Source organism: Helianthus annuus, chromosome 11 (genome assembly GCF_002127325.2).
Source record: "Helianthus annuus cultivar XRQ/B chromosome 11, HanXRQr2.0-SUNRISE, whole genome shotgun sequence".
Classification (NCBI taxonomy): domain Eukaryota; kingdom Viridiplantae; phylum Streptophyta; class Magnoliopsida; order Asterales; family Asteraceae; genus Helianthus; species Helianthus annuus.
In genome coordinates this window covers 187008680-187029406 of record NC_035443.2, presented here as the reverse complement: position 1 = coordinate 187029406, position 20727 = coordinate 187008680, and the positions used below count along the sequence as shown (strand labels likewise).

Here is a 20727-nt window from a genome sequence, read left to right as displayed (position 1 = left end):
TATATGTGGGAAAAAGCATATAATGTGTTGTCAGTTGTCTTTACCTACATATAAAATAAGTGTAATGATGTGTAGGCTCATGACTGTGGATATAAGTCATTACCCACACATAAGTTATATGTAGGCAAATAGCAAGCCATACCTACACATATATGTGTTGCTAAAAGTCATTTATATGTGTGGTTAAAAGTACAACAATTTGTTTAGAAAACATTTGACGTGGCAACTGACGTGGAATCCGACGTGGCAGTTGACGTGACATCTGATGTGGCAGTTGAGGTAGCATCCGACGTGGCAGCTGACGTGGCATGAATATATGTGTAGGTAAAAGTAATCTTATGTGTAGGTAAAAGTAATATTATGTGTAGGTAAATGTTGAAAATGTGTAGGTATTGATCTTAATTTGTGTTGAAAAAAACATTGATGTGTTGGTAAATATAATTTAAATTGTAGAAATTAACCACACTATATGTAGATAAAAATATTCAATATTTACAAACAAATACCAAAGCAATATGGAAACATTCGTGAACAAATTACGATTCTTAATTAAACTAATAAACATCAATCTTACAAACAACCAAATAAAAGTGGTAGTTATAGAAATTTAAATACTAAAACAAACAAAACTAAAAGTGTTTACATGTTAATAACGAGTTATAGAATCTACTAAATCGCTTTCACTCATCAATGTTTTCAACACCCTCTAATGCATCACATTGGGATTGTTCTAGTGTGCTTGATGGACGAGGCATGATATTATTCTCAATCAACGCCTGTTCCATAATTGCACATTTACCTTTCACGGTTCCAAGTTCTTCCACCAGCTCATCGTAAGCATCCACGGCTCTTCGTAAGCAAGAAGCTTTGATTTTTTAGTAGCACCCATTGTGCTACTAGAACTAACCGGATCACGTCCCCACTCGTGCAAACGAAGAGAGCTTCTTCCAAGTACAGTCTCTGTAATCGACTTATCACTCATTTGCAGCCCATTTTCATTCTGTACAATCAAAATCAGCAAAAAAAAAAAAAAAGAGAGAGAGAGAGAGAGAGAGAGAGAGAGATCATTATAAACAAGAAAAAATGAAATACAAAGAAATCAAGTTAAAATAACGACACTTAGGTGGGTGGCAGCTTTTAAAACCTATTCCCATTCTCATTTATCATACGTAAACCCATATATGACGTACCTCCTGCCAATATAATCGAGGAGCCTAACCTGCTTTTACATAGTTCCTAATCAAACCAAAACCTTCAACAAAAAATAATCAAATTCAAAATTTAAAATATGGGTCGACACAAAACTAAACAAAGTAACTGGGTAATTACCTTATACCAGATCCGCTGCTACCCTCCAACACCTGATCCGCCATAAATCCCCTCGTTGTTGGAGTGTTGAAATCTAGTAGAACCGCCTCTTACGCGCACAAAGAAGAGCTTGCCAAAAATCCCTTCCCTTTTAACGTTTCAACATAACTATGCATCATCCATAATAGATTTTAATACATTCTCATAAAAAATACACTTCTTTAAGCCAAGAAAAAACACCAGAGAAAAACGACCTTTTAAAGCTCTTAAATTTTTCATTAGCATCATCTGGACTACATTCCAGTTGCACTACAAGAGATTAGCATCTTCTGGACTACATTGCAGTACCTGAGTATGCAATGTTAGATCAGTATAAAATAGTCAATACAAATACACCCAAGGACAAAGACGCGAAAAAACAAACCTTTGGATGAAAGTCGCAAAAAATGGCCAAACCTTCAAGATTAAAATAACGAACCTAGATCATACTTGGGGCGAAAACCATTCCGATATTGTGCGAATTCATCTTGTTGAGATGCTCGTATTGGACGACATCAGCCATCAGGTTGATGGCCCAGTCGAGCAGGGCGGTTTCCATTGGCGCAATTCCACTTCAAGATTCTCATTCTGTTTGTCTCTGCTTGACGTACGCGCAATTCCACTTTTGTCCCTAGCTTTGCACATTCCTTCTTAATACGCACCTCAACCCCTATTCTGGCTGCTTGCCTTAACTGATCCAGCTTAGCTAGACGCAACTGAGCTTTCGATAAAATGCTTGATCTGATATTAAAACAAAGAATATATTAATAAATTGTGTGGTGCAAAATTAAAGACAAACAAACAAAGGTTCAACCAAATACATAGATATATTATATATAGAACATCCATAACCATAAAGTTAAACAAACCTCAGACTGAATCATCCTCACTGGTGTCTTTGGAGTTCCCCAATAGGCTCTTCTTTTTGTTGGCGTTGGCGTTTTGGTTTGCACTCCATCTTTCACGCAAATGAGTAGCTAAGTAGGCAATGAAAAGAGATAGTGAATATATATTGTTCCTTTTAAAATTCAATAAATTTAATGTAAACTGGTAGTCCTCACCTATTGTATCCACATAGACATCTGAAAGCACACACTTTGTCACCTTCTCGTACAACCATTGTCTGCCCATCTTTGGTTCCTGATCATCCCAAAACTAAATTGATTTAGAATTAAAGGCTAGTTTGCTTCTTTTAGAATTAAATGCTCACCAAATCTTACAATACAAGATACGACGGTCGTTTTGGCCACTCTCTATCCTATATTCACCATCTAATATCAAAGCTAAACCGGAAGCAAGCTGATTATGGTTGTCATCAGCCATTGGTAAAGCAAAAAAAAAGTCACACAAAGTGACTCCTTAATCATTACCCTTTGGTAAAACAAGAAAAAAAAGTCACATAAATTGACTCCTTAATCGCTAACAATCGCCCTTACACTTACACTTCAACCATCATGTATCGATTCACCAACCATGAAATAACAACAGAATATTAAAAGCTTAGATTAATCATCAAGTTTCACCCTGCAATTACAGAACAGGAATCACAGATACACAACCAAATTCATATAACTCATATTAGTTATACTGAAGAAATTTTAACAACATAAATATCAAGATTATGAATTGCACTTGGCTCATAATTTTTTTCAAGTTAAAACACAAACAACTAAAATATAAGTCTCACATTCCTTCTAGAATTCATCAACTAAAAGTTCCAATTAGGGATTAGCTTGGTACCGAACCGGTACCGGTACCAAAAATGCCCAAAAGTGGGTACCGGTACCGGTACCGAAAAAGTACCCGGTTCGGTAATTTTGGTACCGGTACCGGGAACGATTTGCTCATCCCTAGTTCCAATCATCCAGAAATCATCATCTTTACACAAATTTCATCAAAAACTAAAACAAATAAGATTAGCCGTGTTAGTAAAAAAAAATAAGAAAATAACAAATCACTAACTAAATATTGGGCGAAAACATAAATTCATATTTCATTTAAGTTATCCACAACACTGAAACCCTAAATTAAACAATTTACAGATCATGAAGACATTAACGAAATCAATCTGTACCGAACACATATCAACTTAATCGTACCGAGTGCATACATTTCAAAAAATTGAAAAAAAATTACGCCATTATGGATTGAATAATAACGGAGAGGTTACTGAAATTACGGTTTGAAATAGGATTTGACCTGTGCCATAATTTGGGAACTTTACGATGAAGCAGCTTCGTGGTAACTTGCTTGCAAATGCACCATTTGGGAACTGAACCTACCGGGTGGTCCGAACCTTATAGCCGCCCATGTATCAGCCTTCACACGCATCCCTAATATTACCTTGTCGTGGCCTGAGAAAATAACCTCGAAACCCTAGCCGCCGATCAGGTCCTATCTCTAACTCACTTTTTTACTCTGGTTCTCTCCTTGCAAATGTAAAGAAGGCGGATAATTAAAGTTTGGGATGAGGAGCGGGATTTCAAAATTTAGATGCAATGAAATAGATTTTGGCCTCCAAAACTTCATTGTGTAGAGACGAAGAACAATGAGAGAGAGAATTGAGAGTAACGTTTCTGTGAGCTTTGAAAAATTAGAAACTTGTGTGAAGGGAGAATGATAGCCGTCTGATTGTGATTTGAGTGGACGGTGGATGAGATATTTGGGATTAGTATCCGTGTGGTGTGTTTTATGGCTGAGTTTTTTTTTTTTTTTTTAAACAGTTCAGGGCTATAGATGACCAAAGCTCAGGAGAAGTGGGATTCGAACCTGAGCACTTCCGAGCAGGAACCCACAAGGTGGTAAACCTTCCCACCTCCGTTGCAACCACTGGGCTATAACATCAGTTGGACCAAAAGCTTTATCTATTAATGTGCATAATGAGTGTACATTATGCATTAAATGAATTTTAAGGGAAGTGGCAAATGACCTAAGTTTCCCTTTCAATATGTATATTATATATAGTATAGAGATGTTGTAGGCCCCTGTGATTATATCACTTTTACCCTTTTAGCATAATTTTTTTTATCATCTGAGCCCCTAACTCGTTCGTTCTGTCTTGTTTGCTGCTGTTGGTACAGCTGGCCAACACTGCACAACATGTCGTAGTCTGGTAAGCTTTATTATCAACTACTGGAAGTATATAAACCCACTTGACCGATCTACACTCTGAACGCATATAAACCCGCTTGACCGATCTACACTTTGAACGCATATAAACCCGCTCGACCGATCTAAACTCGATGTTCGTTCTGTCTTTTTCCTGCTGTTGGTACAGCTGGCCAGCGCTGCACAACATGTCGTATACTGGTAAGCTTTATTATCAACTACAGCAAGAAGTTACAGCCATATATGAGGTTATGTGCACTGATAATACAATTTGAACGCTTTCAACCCGCTTGACCGATCTGACTTGTTCTCTTTTTACCTTATTTTTCTTGTTAAAATACAAGCCAAACCATAAAAGGGTGGGGGCGTGTAATAACCTGTTAAAAAAAGGGTAAATTAAATAAATTAAAAGAATGACAAAATTACCCCTCTATCAACTTAGTATTGTTAGAGTATTAGTCATTTTGGATGGATTTAGCAACTTTTTTGAAACCTCAGTGGTTCATATGAGAAAAACACATTTTTTGGATGGATCTACCAAATGTGACAAACGTCAGGGACGATTTTAGCAATTTACTCTATTTAGTCGAAGTCGTCCGTAACGAGCGTAGGTCCGTAACGCGCGTCGAATCCGTAACTAGTCAGAGATATATAATATTTTTTATTATTTAGTCGAAGCTGTACGTAATGCGCGTAGGTCCGTAACGAGCGTCGAAACGTAACTAGTCGTAAATATATAATATTTTTATTATTAGTCGATGTCGTCCGTAACGAGCCTAGGTCCGTAACGCGCGTCGAATCCGTAAGAGCCGTAATGATATGATATTTTCATTTTATCATTCGAGTCATCCGTAACGATCGTATGTTCGTAACGAGCGTCGAAATGTAACTAGTCGTAAATATATAATATTTTTATTATTTAGTCCAGGTCGTCCATAACGAGCGTAGGTCCGTAACGCGCGTCGAATCCGTAACTAGCTAGTCGTAAATATATAATATTTTTATTATTTAGTCGAAGTCGTGTCCGTAACGCGCGTCGAGTCCGTAACGAGCCGTAATTATATAATATTTTTATTTTTTGGTCGAAGTCGTCCGTAACGCGCGTAGGTCCGTAATAAGCGTCAAAACGTTACTAGTCGTAACGAACCGTAATTATATAATATTTTTATAACAAATTGTTAATTATTTGTGTTAAATGTTGAAGGTTTTATTATAGAAAGGAAATGAAATGAAAAAAATATAAACTGTTAATTATGTAAGTTATAATTGAAAAGGAATTGAACTAAAAGTAAAACACAAAAAATAATTGAAAAGGAATTGAACTAAAAGTAAAACACAAAAACTGTGTCTGCCCGGATTCGAACTAGCAATTTAGATGTCGTGTGCACACAGTCCTACCACTGGGCTATGTGTCTAACTCATAATTAAACTGCTTTTTAATTAACTTATGCAATTGCTGTGCTGTTTCATATACCTGTTTATAACAAAAAAAAAAAGGTATGCATAGCTACAACCCTTCACCACTGGTCAGCTGATGTTTTTTGGTGTTAGACTGCATCTCTTATTAAACTTATACATACACTATGGTTTTCATATATTGGGTTTTAAAAGGAAAAACAGAAGTGCAGCGAAAACACGGAAGGCGGGGTCGAACCCGTGACCTCTGTTCCACTCACCAGCACCCTCAACCACTATATAATATTTTTATTTTTTTAGTGGAAGTCGTCCTTATCGCACCCAGGTCCGTAACGAGCATGGTTGCAAAAGTCGCTAGGCGCTCCCTAGTCGGTCGACCGGGGAGTTGAGAGTACTCGGTCTACGCGGAGAGTACTCGGACATGATAAATTATAAAGAAATTACTTTTTGGAGATTAAATATATGTCAAATAACATAAATTTACTAATATTTATAACAAAATACGTGAAAATGATATTCATTCTTTAATATGATAGGCATAGAAATTACGTTATATTATTATTTAAGTCAAAATAGGCCCGAGTTGACCTATTATATCCAATTCTGGCCGAGGTTGACCACGTTTGACCGAATCCGAGTAATTAGGCGGAGTCAAAGAAAGTCGCCTCGGCAGCCTGCCTTGTAGCGACTACTCGAGGAGTACTCGGCCTTAGAAACCTTGTTTTACAACCATGGTAACGAGTGTAAAAACGTAACTACTCGTAAATATATAATATTTTTCTTATTTAATAGAAGGCATCTGTAACGAGTGTAGGTTCGTAACGCGCGTCGAATCCGTAACTAGTCATAAATATATAATATTTTTATTATTTAGTCGAAGTCGTCCGTAACGCGCGTCGAGTCCGTAACGAGCCGTAATTATATAATATTTTTTTACTCGAAGTCGTTCGTAATGCGCGTCGAATCCGTAACCAGTTGGAGATATATAATATTTTTATTATTTAATCGAAGTCGTCCGTAACGCGCGTAGGTCCGTAACGAGCGTCGAAACGTAACTAGTCATAAATATATAATATTTTTATTATTTAGTCGATTTCGTCCGTAACGAGCGTAGGTCCGTAACACGCGTCGAATCCGTAACGAGTCGTAATTATATAATATTTTCATTTTATCGTTCGAGTCGTCCGTAACGATCGTATGTCGGTAACGAGCGTCGAAACGTAACTAGTCGTAAATATATAACATTTGTCTGGGTAAACGGCCAACTAATTTTTATTATAAAACGGGTCAACAAAATTGTGTTAACCACGTGAAGTAGCATACACCAGTACAACAACATTACACAGTACACACCAAAGCAAGAAACATCAAAATCACTCCACTTTTCCCATGTCAATGTCGTCGCTTTGGCTCTATGTTTTATCCACAAAAACCCCATGTCTTTGTTTCTTCCAGCACCCTTTTAGGCGAGCACTTCCCCCGCTCAAACAACAAGTTATTTCTGCTCGACCAAATACACCAAATCGTCGTTTGAAAGACCTGAGTATATCAATTGTTTCCAGACTTTTGAGCCCAGCACATGTACATGATAATTTACCAGATCACCCAAGCCAAAAAAAAATGGCTGGAAGTCTGCACCACCTCGCAATTCCATCCCAAACCTTTTGCGTGAACGGGCACGTGCAGAAAACGCCTTCGGTAGACTCCTCTTCATCTCGACACAACTCACACAAAGCAAAGCGGATGGCACTTGTATGCCTCTCCTTAACAAAGACACCCGCGTTGATAGTCTATTCAAGTTTAACCTCCACACTAGAAAGTTAACCTTGAGCGGAATCCATCGATTCCACGAATAGACAGTAGCTGCAGCCGTTTGGTTGTTTTGTACCAAGCACCTCCTCAACCCACTGACCGAAAATAACCCATTTGAGTCCAAAGACCAGCTCCATTTATCCCCTTCATCAGTCAGCGAGACGTTGGACAGCAGCCTAGAAAGCTGCATAAAATCATTATGTTCAGCAGCCGACTGGAAATTGAAAATCTTACACTAACAACTGAAAGATTTTCTTTGATTTAGTTCCTTCTTCGAACCAAACTCAGATCTTAATCATCAAACTGAAACCGATTCATGTGACAACTCGAACTTTAGGCTTACTTTGATGTAACGTTTGTGCACGATATGTGATTTTATAAACCTGAATGATTAATTGATTTCATGATAGATGTTATGTTATATGCATTATGTGCGTACGTATGTCGTATGTATGCGGACCGAGTACACGAGCCCTTTGGGTCACTCCTTGTTCTCGGGTCCATTAGGTAATCGAGTGGGCTCGGCCCACTCCCCACTCGCAACACACAAAACTGAGTTTAGGGGTTTTGTTTTACCACTTTTGCAAATCACAAACACACACACAAACCCTAGAAGCTTTGCTCTCTCTCTCTCGTTCGTTTGGAACCCGACGGCACCAAGGAACACCCTTGCTCGGACCACACTCTCCTTCTTGTAATCGGTTAGTATGATGTTTTATGCTTGTGTGTTAAGTGATGCTTTGATTACATGCTTAAATCGAACCGATTAGAATTTGCATGATGATGATCTAGGGCCGGTTAGATTATGTGGTTATGTTGGTCCTTGAATGTATTGTTATATAATCAGTTTGTAGTTGTGATTAGTTTAGAACCGAATGTATTGATATATAGAAATCGGCTGTTTTGATGATCATGTAATTGGCTTAGATATGAACCGGATATATGTGCGAATGTATGAATTGCATAAGGATCGATGATCTGGTAGTATTACCGAATGAACAAGTAATCGGCTATAGTATGCATCGGGTTAACTTGAATGTTGGTTTGTCGATGAATTGTTGGTTGTTCATGCATGTTATAATTAGGGTTCTTATGAATTTGTGTTGCAATTGTTCTGTTTGATCGATATCATGCTATTGATTTGTTGAGAATTTTGTTAATTGATCTGGTTACCAAACTGACCAAACTGTTAGCTGAAATCACGGATAAGTCAATGCAGGATTTATGGAAACCGGTTACACACACACGTCACACGGTTGCGACTCAGATTGCGAGTCGAAACCTCGTGGTCACGACTCGAAACCACAACAGCACCAGCCGAGACCACGATTGCGAGTCCCGTTGCGACTCGCAACCAGCACATGACCACTCGTAACCAGACCATGATGAACCGAGACCATCATTGCGACTCGCAACCAGCTGTTGCGACTCGTAATCTCTGGTTACGACTCGAGATCTCCGTTGCGACTCGAGACCACCGTTGCACGCACACTGTTGGGCCTTCACTGTCATGGGCCCAATCTATTGAGCCCAACGATTTGAATTGTGGACTGTTTGCTATTGGACCGATATACGTTTACTATTTGGGCCGATTGAGAATCTGGACTGTTTTGTTATTGGGCTGCTTATGCTATTGGGCCGGGTATTGTTGGACTTAGACAATTGGATCCTCACATGCTATGTCTTATCTGCTTACGTGCGTACATGTTTGCCATGACTATACGTGATTGCTATATACGTACTATATACGAACCTGACTCGTATAATAACCATGATAGGACGTGAGTGACCATTTACTTGCTACTTATATTCCTTGTGTATCTGCCGAGCAAACCAAGGTGAGTTCACACAGCCAAGGCATGGGATTCCCGGGTTGGGAATTGGGTTGGATATGTTGGATATGGAATGATTACTCGTACTTACGCATATACCAGACTATAGACCATCGTCCTCAGGTTAGTCAGGACACGTTACGTAAAGCCTACGTAACCCAGTATATTTGCCATATGTCTCCCGGGTCGGGAGGACACGTTACGTAAAGCCTACGTAACCCAATACCATCTACTGGCTTCCAGGTCGGAAGGCCACGCTGCGTAAAGCCTACGTAGCCCCCACGCGTACCACTGTCCTCGGGGAAGGGCACGTCACGTAAAGCCTACGTGACCCTGTACGTATTCCTGTTCTCGGTAAAGAAGAACACATGGTCGGATGTTAGTCTAGTAAGTACCGTTAATGAGAAGCCCTCATTAACCAGGATGAACATGGGAAGCCCCCACCTTTATTACACACTAGTATGGGAAGCCCCCACTAGCTATACTTATGCATTACACTATGAACTTACTTTCTGTGAACTCGCTCAACTAGTTTGTTGATTATTTGCTGCATGCCTTGCAGGACCTTAGGTAAATTATGGAGCTTGCACAAGGAAGGAGCAGGTCGTTGTGGCAGATGGATCATGAACATTATTGAACTTATAACTTTATTTGGGTTTACTTTACATTGCTTCCGCTACTTAAAACAGTATTTGGTTTTGAAACATCAATCATGTCATGGAGACTTACGTTAATTACTTTTATATTAAATGCTATGTTTGATATGATTGATGGCTTGATCCTGGTCAGTCACGCTCCCAAGCGGTGGTATTCCGCGGGTGGATTTTGGGGGTGTGACAGATTGGTATCAGAGCCATTGGTTATAGAGAACTTGGTTTTAATATGGGGAAAACGTTTTTATTAAAACCGGACTATAACCAGAACAGTGCTCTCAATGATCCACAACGACGCTTCGCTCCACGTGCAAGACTCGACATCTTAGGTAATAAGGTTTATGTTTATTGCCTGTATGCTAGAATTGTTTAGAACTTTGCTCGCATTACGCTTAGATACACATGCTTTGATTTCATGAGAACACCTATATGCCTACGCTTTTCTGTCATCGCCCTACCCGCGAACCATTCTTACGTATGCTACTTGTTACTATGAAGATCATGTCTGGACGAATCAACATGACACAAGCCCAGCTAGAGGCTCTTGTTCAAGCTCAAGTTGCTGCGGCAGTTGCAGCAGCTCAAGCAGGTAGTATATCCTGCAGTATAGGCACACACTAGGATCTTTAGATCCTACATTAACGCTCGTATTTAACTCTCGTCCTATTCGTACACATTAGGTCAACACGCGCAGCAGCCTGTCTGCACGTTCAAGAACTTCATGGACTGTCGTCCGAACTCTTTCAGCGGCACAGAAGGAGCAGTGGGACTCCTCCACTGGTTCGAGAAGCTAGAATCAGTATTCGAAATGTGCGAGTGCCCTGAGGCTCGCAAGGTCAAGTTTGCTACCGGTACTTTGGAAGGGATAGCATTGACTTGGTGGAACGCCCAAGTCCAGATCTTAGGGTTGGCAGCTGCTAACGCCACCCCATGGAACGATTTCAAGGAACTCATCAAGCGTGAGTATTGCACGCGGGAAGATATTCACAAGCTAGAAGACGAGCTGTATAACTTGAAAATGGTTGGATCGGAAATCGAGGCGTATACTAAACGGTCTAATGAGCTGGCCGTTCTGTGTCCAACTATGGTGGACCCTCCATACAAGCGCATTGAGTTGTACCTCAAGGGATTGGCGCCAGAAATTCAGAGCCACGTGACGTCGGCTAACCTCGAAAACATACAGGAAATTCAACGTCTCGCTCACCGTATCACCGATCAGGCAGTTGATCAGAATAAACTGCCCAAGCGTGTTAACGCTACTGCTAACGTCACCACCTCAGTTACTCCTGCTACATCTGGTGACAGTAAAAGAAAATGGGATGGAGATTCTAGTAAAGGTTCAGCGACCGTTCAGCCACAAGCTCAGCAACAGAAAATCGACCACTATCAGAGTCCCAGTCAGCAATCCTCTGGTGGTCACAGACAGAGGAGATATCAGGGTAGTCAACCCAGGTGCCACAACTGCAACAGGCATCACCACGGCCCATGTAACAAGGGTCGCTGTCAAAGGTGTCTTAAGATGGGGCACGAGGCCAAAGACTGCAGGAGCCCTCGTCCTGCGAATCAGAATCAGCAGCCTCAGCAACCAGCTCCACAAAACCAGCAGCAGCAGCAGCAGCCACAGCGTGGGAACCGAGGATGTTTCCAGTGTGGGGCTGAAGGTCACTTCAAACGCGATTGCCCTCAGTTGAACCAGAATCGCAACAACAATAACCAGGGCAATGGGAATAACAACGGCGGGAACAACAACAATAACGGCAATGAAGCTCGTGGTCGTGCATTCGTGCTAGGTCGAGGCGACGCAGTGAACGATCCCAACGTTGTTATGGGTAAGTTTCTCCTCGACAATATTTACGTTACTGTTTTATTTGATTCGGGTGCGGATACAAGCTATATGTCTGTGAAAATGTGTCAACTGCTAAAACGTGCACCAACACTTTTACCCACCAAACATGTAGTCGAGTTAGCTAACGGTAAAAGTCTAGAAGCCACGCACGTAGTTCAAGGTTGTAATCTTATCTTAGCTGGTCAAGCCTTCTCTATTGATCTCATTCCCATAGTTTTGGGTAGCTTCGACGTCGTGATTGGGATGGATTGGTTGTCCCAACACCAGGCAGAAATCTTATGCAGCGAAAAGGTTATTCGCATTCCTCGTTCGGGTCAGGAACCTCTAGAAGTTCAAGGCGACAAGAGTGGTGCTGTGGTTGGCGTCATCTCTTTCTTGAAGGCTCAGAAGTGCTTACGAAAAGGTCACGCAGCCATTCTGGCTCTCGTTACAGACGCATCAGCAAAGGAAAAGAAATTGGAGGATATTCCAATTGTACGCGATTACCCTCAGGTGTTTCCTGAAGACTTACCTGGCTTACCGCCTCATCGTCAGGTCGAATTTCAGATCGAGCTCGCTCCAGGAGCAGCACCCATAGCTCGCGCACCATATCGTCTGGCTCCATCAGAATTGGAGGAATTGTCAAAGCAACTGCAGGAACTCTTGGAAAAGGGTTTCATACGACCAAGCTCTTCGCCTTGGGGAGCTCCAGTGCTTTTCGTGAAGAAGAAAGACGGTACGTTCAGGATGTGCATCGACTACCGTGAACTCAACAAGGTGACGGTGAAGAACCGTTATCCTCTTCCACGCATAGACGACTTATTCGACCAATTGCAAGGGTCGTGTTACTACTCGAAGATAGACTTGAGGTCTGGGTACCATCAGTTGAGAGTCCGGGATGAGGACGTCTCCAAGACAGCCTTCAGAACTCGTTACGGTCACTACGAGTTTCTCGTCATGCCATTCGGGTTAACGAACGCGCCTGCGGTATTTATGGATCTTATGAACAGGGTGTGCAAACCCTATCTCGACAAGTTCGTCATTGTGTTCATCGACGACATCCTGATTTACTCCAAGAGTCAGGAGGAGCACGAGCAGCATCTTCGCCTTATTTTGGAACTCCTTCGGAAGGAACAGTTGTACGCCAAGCTTTCTAAATGCGACTTCTGGCTTCGTGAAGTCCACTTCTTAGGCCACGTGGTAAACAAGGATGGGATCCATGTCGATCCATCCAAGGTAGATTCGATCAGGAACTGGCCTGCACCGCGTACGCCAACGGAAATACGCCAATTCTTGGGTCTGGCAGGTTACTACAGACGGTTTATTAGAGACTTCTCGAAGATTGCTCAGCCGCTTACGCTACTGACACAGAAGGGTGTTACCTATCGCTGGGGAGAGCCCCAGGAGACTGCTTTTCAGCACCTAAAGGATAGACTTTGCAGTGCACCTATCCTCTCATTGCCAGAGGGCACAGATGACTTCGTGGTTTATTGTGATGCATCCATTCGGGGACTTGGATGTGTGTTAATGCAGCGCGACAAGGTTATCGCTTACGCCTCTCGTCAACTCAAGATTCATGAACGCAACTACACGACGCACGATTTAGAGCTGGGAGCTGTTGTTTTCGCGCTTAAGATATGGCGACACTACCTGTACGGTACCAGGTGCACGATTTACACCGATCACAGGAGTCTCGAGCATATCCTTAAGCAGAAGGATTTGAACATGCGTCAACGGCGATGGGTCGAATTACTAAACGATTATGAATGCGCTATCAAGTATCATCCAGGCAAAGCCAATGTGGTGGCTGATGCCCTTAGTCGAAAGGACACTTTACCGAAGCGCGTGCGAGCACTACAGCTTACGATTCAGTCTAGTCTTCCTGCACGGATACGAAATGCTCAGGTAGAAGCATTGAAGCCCGAAAACGTCAAGGCTGAAGCCTTACGCGGCTCACGACAACAGATGGAACAGAAGGCAGACGGCGCCTATTATGTAACGGGCCGGATTTGGGTCCCTCTTTATGGCGGTTTACGCGAACTTGTGATGGATGAAGCACACAAGTCTCGCTATTCGGTACATCCAGGGTCGGATAAAATGTACCACGATATCAGCACTACCTATTGGTGGCCTAGTATGAAGGCCCACATTGCTACGTATGTTGGAAAATGCTTGACATGTGCAAGAGTCAAGGTCGAATATCAGAAACCAGCTGGTCTACTTCAGCAGCCTAAGATACCTCAGTGGAAATGGGAAGAAATTTCCATGGATTTCGTTACAGGCCTACCTAGATCCCAGCGTGGGAACGATACGATATGGGTCATAGTTGATCGACTCACTAAGTCTGCACACTTCCTGCCGATTAAGGAAACGGACAAGTTCTCCACACTTGCAGACGTCTATCTTAAAGAAGTTGTCTCGAGGCACGGGGTGCCCACGTCCATCATTTCGGATCGCGACGCACGATTCACGTCAGAACTTTGGCAAGCAATGCATAAATCCTTTGGCTCACGACTAGACATGAGCACAGCATACCACCCTCAGACGGATGGACAGTCTGAGCGTACGATTCAAACTCTTGAAGACATGCTTCGGGCATGCGTCATCGATTTCGGCAACGGCTGGGAAAAGCACCTCCCTTTGGTGGAGTTTTCTTACAATAACAGTTATCACACCAGCATTCAAGCCGCTCCATTCGAGGCATTGTACGGGCGTAAATGCCGGTCACCTCTCTGTTGGGCAGAGGTGGGAGATAGTCAGATTACGGGTCCAGAGATTGTAGTGGACGCCACAGAAAAGATTGCACAGATACGACAACGCATGGCGGCAGCACGAGACCGTCAGAAAGCCTACGCAGATAAGCGTAGAAAGCCATTGGAATTTGAGGTCGGGGACCGGGTTTTATTGAAAGTCTCACCCTGGAAGGGTGTAGTTCGTTTTGGCAAACGGGGTAAACTGAATCCGCGATACGTCGGACCATTCGAAATCATAGAAAAGATTGGCAAGGTAGCCTACAAGTTGAAATTACCAGCTGAACTCGGGGCAGTTCACAATGTCTTTCATGTATCGAACCTAAAGAAGTGCCTATCAGATGAAAATCTTATCATTCCTTTTAAGGAACTCACTATCGACGAGCGGTTGCAGTTCGTCGAGGAACCAGTCGAAATCACGGACCGGGATGTGAAGGTCCTCAAACACAAGAGAATCCCTCTTGTCCGAGTTCGTTGGAACTCCAAACGTGGCCCAGAGTACACCTGGGAACGCGAAAACAGGATGACAGAAAAGTACCCCCAGTTATTCGGGAACCAGGCAACCACTACTGAGGCTGAAGCTACTACTTCGGAATTTCGGGACGAAATTCCAGATCAACGGGGGGAGGATGTGACACCCCAGGAAAATCAGTGAACAGTACAGTTTACCTAGCTTCCTCAGTGAGTGCATACCAAATTTCGGGACGAAATTTCCAATTAGTTGGGGATAATGTGACAACTCGAACTTTAGGCTTACTTTGATGTAACGTTTGTGCACGATATGTGATTTTATAAACCTGAATGATTAATTGATTTCATGATAGATGTTATGTTATATGCATTATGTGCGTACGTATGTCGTATGTATGCGGACCGAGTACACGAGCCCTTTGGGTCACTCCTTGTTCTCGGGTCCATTAGGTAATCGAGTGGGCTCGGCCCACTCCCCACTCGCAACACACAAAACTGAGTTTAGGGGTTTTGTTTTACCACTTTTGCAAATCACAAACACACACACAAACCCTAGAAGCTTTGCTCTCTCTCTCTCGTTCGTTTGGAACCCGACGGCACCAAGGAACACCCTTGCTCGGACCACACTCTCCTTCTTGTAATCGGTTAGTATGATGTTTTATGCTTGTGTGTTAAGTGATGCTTTGATTACATGCTTAAATCGAACCGATTAGAATTTGCATGATGATGATCTAGGGCCGGTTAGATTATGTGGTTATGTTGGTCCTTGAATGTATTGTTATATAATCAGTTTGTAGTTGTGATTAGTTTAGAACCGAATGTATTGATATATAGAAATCGGCTGTTTTGATGATCATGTAATTGGCTTAGATATGAACCGGATATATGTGCGAATGTATGAATTGCATAAGGATCGATGATCTGGTAGTATTACCGAATGAACAAGTAATCGGCTATAGTATGCATCGGGTTAACTTGAATGTTGGTTTGTCGATGAATTGTTGGTTGTTCATGCATGTTATAATTAGGGTTCTTATGAATTTGTGTTGCAATTGTTCTGTTTGATCGATATCATGCTATTGATTTGTTGAGAATTTTGTTAATTGATCTGGTTACCAAACTGACCAAACTGTTAGCTGAAATCACGGATAAGTCAATGCAGGATTTATGGAAACCGGTTACACACACACGTCACACGGTTGCGACTCAGATTGCGAGTCGAAACCTCGTGGTCACGACTCGAAACCACAACAGCACCAGCCGAGACCACGATTGCGAGTCCCGTTGCGACTCGCAACCAGCACATGACCACTCGTAACCAGACCATGATGAACCGAGACCATCATTGCGACTCGCAACCAGCTGTTGCGACTCGTAATCTCTGGTTACGACTCGAGATCTCCGTTGCGACTCGAGACCACCGTTGCACGCACACTGTTGGGCCTTCACTGTCATGGGCCCAATCTATTGAGCCCAACGATTTGAATTGTGGACTGTTTGCTATTGGACCGATATACGTTTACTATTTGGGCCGATTGAGAATCTGGACTGTTTTGTTATTGGGCTGCTTATGCTATTGGGCCGGGTATTGTTGGACTTAGACAATTGGATCCTCACATGCTATGTCTTATCTGCTTACGTGCGTACATGTTTGCCATGACTATACGTGATTGCTATATACGTACTATATACGAACCTGACTCGTATAATAACCATGATAGGACGTGAGTGACCATTTACTTGCTACTTATATTCCTTGTGTATCTGCCGAGCAAACCAAGGTGAGTTCACACAGCCAAGGCATGGGATTCCCGGGTTGGGAATTGGGTTGGATATGTTGGATATGGAATGATTACTCGTACTTACGCATATACCAGACTATAGACCATCGTCCTCAGGTTAGTCAGGACACGTTACGTAAAGCCTACGTAACCCAGTATATTTGCCATATGTCTCCCGGGTCGGGAGGACACGTTACGTAAAGCCTACGTAACCCAATACCATCTACTGGCTTCCAGGTCGGAAGGCCACGCTGCGTAAAGCCTACGTAGCCCCCACGCGTACCACTGTCCTCGGGGAAGGGCACGTCACGTAAAGCCTACGTGACCCTGTACGTATTCCTGTTCTCGGTAAAGAAGAACACATGGTCGGATGTTAGTCTAGTAAGTACCGTTAATGAGAAGCCCTCATTAACCAGGATGAACATGGGAAGCCCCCACCTTTATTACACACTAGTATGGGAAGCCCCCACTAGCTATACTTATGCATTACACTATGAACTTACTTTCTGTGAACTCGCTCAACTAGTTTGTTGATTATTTGCTGCATGCCTTGCAGGACCTTAGGTAAATTATGGAGCTTGCACAAGGAAGGAGCAGGTCGTTGTGGCAGATGGATCATGAACATTATTGAACTTATAACTTTATTTGGGTTTACTTTACATTGCTTCCGCTACTTAAAACAGTATTTGGTTTTGAAACATCAATCATGTCATGGAGACTTACGTTAATTACTTTTATATTAAATGCTATGTTTGATATGATTGATGGCTTGATCCTGGTCAGTCACGCTCCCAAGCGGTGGTATTCCGCGGGTGGATTTTGGGGGTGTGACAATTCAGATCTGATTTCGATTCAAAATATTCTTTCAGCCGATCTAAACATACATGAAACAGATCTGATATCGATGTTCTGATTTTGGTCTTAAAGAAAAACTAAAACTTATCGAGACAATCAACTGAATTCACAATCGCTGAATTTGAACAAAGTCGACACAAGGGACCCAAATTTGAACAAAGTTAAACACCAACTAAAGTAAACAATAAAACATCCATACTTATCTAACCCAATTTAACATTCAAACATATAAGAGTAAACTCTTGTTAGAGAACTCTGCCAATTACCTGCTTTTTAAGGATCTTTCAAGTTTGTCGTTTTCCCTTCAAGCGCCTACATTTACAAAATTAAGACAATTAGAATTACATGCTACACATTTATACATTAATAGTTATTATTTATAAATTTATGATAATATATATATATATATAAACAATAAATTTATAAAAATCATGTTAATAAAACAACAAGCAAGCCAAGCCCAGGCCAAGCTTGAGCTAAAAAACTAATCATGAGGCCAGGCTCAGGTCCTTTCAAGTTTGAGCTCGAGCTTTAAAATAGACCTGGCAAACGGGTCGTATCGGGTCATGGGTCAAAACGGGTTCGGGTCAAAACGGGTTTCGGGTCGGGTCGGTTAAGAAAATGTTTTTTTTTTAAGTGATTGTACATCAAGGGGCAATTTTGTCGGGTTAAAACGTGTCCGGGTTGGTAAACTTCGAATATGTACCATTATACCCTTTAAACATAAAACATTTTAATTAACCTAAAATATGTCATGACATAGCGACTGATGTAGGGCTGAGCAAATGAGTTGTGGCGTGTAACTTGATTATATGTAATCAGCTTCTAGGGCAGGAGAATACAAAGATCAAAGTCAGATTATTTAAACTTCAAACCAACCTAAATATATGATCTGGTAAGAGAGGTGGACCACCAGACGACTTTATTTTCATACTTATGATAGATTTCTGGCTAACTTAATTAGCTCTTGATCAGAGTCACCGGTTGACCATCTCTGCAGATCATCGGATTAACAACTTTGGGTATTGTAATCTGTTACTTTTCTACTTTGCATTGCTGTTTGATCGATTAGCGACCTGTTTTTTTCTTTTTTGTTGATGCTAAAGTTGGTTAGTTCACAGAGGCTGGTGTGCCTATTCTCGAGTCTCATAATTCCGGCTCATCGGAATATTAAGATAATGAAATTAAAGGGTAACATAGATAATAGATACATGGGTCAAAAAGAAAGTCAATGGCTTGATCAGAAGACTAAGTAGCTGCTTGGTGATATGTAGACCATGTGGTAGTCTCTTCACAGTTTTTTTTATATTTATTTTGTTCATTGTCTCTCAAAGCGTATTTTTGATGATTGTTTAATACCATTAGATCAAATACGGAAAAAAACCATCTAATACATCAAAATAGAACGCAAACGGGCAATAAGTTGCACCGCAAGCCCCTTTTGGTCTTCTAAAAATACATACATGATTATTTTGTATGTTCAAGTACTAAAAGAATCAAAAGTAAAAGGCCAAAAGATAAAACACACACCTAAATATGCTGTAAATCAGCTGTTGAATGGGCTCTCAAATGGTATGCCTCGAGCAGGTAGGAATAGGCTGCGTGTTAAGAATAGTGTTCAGTAAAATCAGAATCAACAATAGATGATACTTGATACATAAAAAAGTTATCGAAATAACAATAAAACATCAAAGAACGAAACAATTAAGCAAGAATCAAGAGATGATACTTGAGCAAGTTATTTCAAGATTTGATTCAATTATTATACACACTACTGGAAACATATAACATATATAGCCAGCAATTAGCCAATTACCCATTATACTTTATCAATCGTTTAGATAAAACCATAAAAGTCGAGCATGCATTCTGCACCAAACTCAAAATTTCAAATCTTTCTCAAAGCAACTAACGGAAGATTGACATTCATTATTTATAAACAAGTTTTATTATTAAATTCAATATTTAAGCCAAGAATTCATCAAACTAATGCACACATAGAACCCAACCATGTTCTCACTCTGATACACAAACAGTATCATCAAAATCTGAAATTTCTTTCTGTTCCATTTAAATTCGGTTATTCAAATTGTTAAAAACAATTCAGAACCAGCATCTGCTTGTCTGCTTAATTGATTAAAGAACAACATTTTACCTCTCGATTGAACCACAGACGATGACCGAAAATTAGGGCGGATTGAGTGTGAACTGGTTATGGGGTTTGAGAGATAACTTTTGAAGGTCTGATTGCCGCGCTAAACGGTGGTTCTGCGAGGGAGATCCGTTGCGGTGGCGAGTGATGGTCGGAGTCCCAGTTTCTCCTTTCAGAAGTAGAAGTCAGAGAGTGAGAGGGAATGAAAAAGTTTGCGCCAAATTTATCTAAAATAACTGAAGATGAGATTTATTAGATTGGAGGGTAATTTATTAATTGATAGAATTTTCATTCCTAATCTCTATAATTTGGGAGGATGAATATATGGACAAATTTTCTTCTCTTTTCCCTCCTTTTCTCTCCCCTCCTATCCTTAAAAAATCTCGGGAACATGGTTTTTTCATATTTTCGTCTCTTTTCCTTCCTCTCCCCCTGTTAAATGAGACTCGGGTTCGACTAAAGAAGAGTAAAAGAGCCTATTGCAAATAGTCTTCACCCGTTCTATTTTTTTAGTTTCCCATCTATATTAATTAAAATCTGATATTCCCATTCTGACTCCTTTAAATTTAAATGTTAACCCAAAACAACCCATGACTTTTCTTTTAAAGTCCAAATCAGCCCAAAACATACCCCATGGGCCAAAATTGCTAGGTAATAACTTCTAGGGTATTAACATAGTTATTCATTGTGGTTTGCACAAAATAACATACTTAGGTACTAATAGT

General features: G+C 41.2%; 2 long non-coding RNA genes across 4 annotated transcripts; both read right to left on the bottom strand.

Annotated features, from left to right (window-relative positions):
- Positions 1-528: 528 nt before the first annotated feature.
- LOC110879026 lies at positions 529-4019 on the bottom strand. Of its 3 annotated transcripts, none has more exons than XR_002558403.1 (8): positions 3547-4019; positions 2409-2487; positions 2217-2324; positions 1733-2088; positions 1563-1656; positions 1330-1476; positions 1191-1252; positions 529-1000 (listed from the first exon to the last, which is right to left on the bottom strand). It is a non-coding gene; the product is annotated as an uncharacterized LOC110879026 (long non-coding RNA). The 3 variants fall into 3 exon arrangements; XR_002558404.2 differs by having other exon boundaries at positions 1787-2088; XR_002558405.2 differs by having other exon boundaries at positions 3527-3954.
- Positions 4020-7091: 3072 nt separating this feature from the next.
- On the bottom strand, positions 7092-20252 carry LOC110879025. Its single transcript, XR_002558402.2, has 4 exons — positions 20006-20252; positions 19381-19448; positions 18117-18162; positions 7092-7867 (listed from the first exon to the last, which is right to left on the bottom strand). It is a non-coding gene; the product is annotated as an uncharacterized LOC110879025 (long non-coding RNA).
- Positions 20253-20727: the final 475 nt, after the last annotated feature.